The following is a 1219-nucleotide window of genomic DNA, read 5'->3' on the forward strand; positions in this document are numbered from 1 at the left end:
AAATTTGGATGGGATAGGATTTACGGATCGAATGTCCTATCTAAAAACGGTGTATTCATTTTTCAATATATATAAATGACATGTGGTAATTAAAAGAGGATGTGACAATTCCATTTGTTATTTAAAGAAAAGAAAAATGAGTTGGTTATTTCCAGCAAAACAACTAACGTCTAGAAGGCACATATGGGTGAAAAGTTAGACGGCGAGGGCTTAGATGAGTCAAACTTCAAACAGAGATATATCTAGACATTTTTGCATCGTTTAGAGACATATTTGACCCTTTAATATCACGTAAATTGATAAGGACAAGTATATCGTACTAATTCACCTGCTTTAAAAAAGTTCTAGCAATTAGAGTTATAATATCTTAATAAGGTCACTAAATTATGAAATATTTATCTAATAAGACAAATAAACTTTGTTTTGTATCGATAAAATCACTCAATTTAAGGCTTTTATTTTTAATTATATTTATCTTTAAAATAATTTGATATGACAAAATAAATTATTTTATATCTCAGGTAAATACAGACCTAACAAAGAAAAAATGATTACGCTTCTTCTTCTCCTTTTTTTTCTTAAAAATAAAAAATTATAATTAAAATAAATTCAAAATAACAAATATACTATTTTATATGGTGTGTTAACATCAAATTTATTGCGCTCAAATTTAACGATATAGTCATAGTTAATATGTCTGTCTCGCATACATACACACACACACACACACACACACATATATATATATATATATATATATATATAAAAATCGTTTTAATTTATGTCTTATTTTTTATTTTTTTTGTATATTTAAAACATGCATAAAAAATATTATAAATCATGATAAGTGATAACTTCAAATATTTTCTAATTACTTATAAAAGATTTCTTTCATTCATAAAATTAATTTAACTGTGTCATATAATTTGGAGATTACATAAAGAGTATTATCGATTAACTCTTGAAATTATGTTTGTGCTACATACATTGGGACAAGAGAAGTAACATATACTCCCTCCTTCCCTTTTTACTTGTCTACTTTTCAATAATACACCTATTAAGAAAATAATTAATGACGTAGCAAGTTTATCATTTTACTCTTATTAATTATGAAGTGCATGAAAAGTTCTACATTTTTCAAAGTAATTAGTCATTTAATTGAGGGTATAATAGGTAAAAAAAATGTTCTTTCTTAATTTGTCAAAATGGATAAGTAATT

Source organism: Solanum pennellii, chromosome 12 (assembly GCF_001406875.1).
Source record: "Solanum pennellii chromosome 12, SPENNV200".
In the NCBI taxonomy this organism is placed as follows: domain Eukaryota; kingdom Viridiplantae; phylum Streptophyta; class Magnoliopsida; order Solanales; family Solanaceae; genus Solanum; species Solanum pennellii.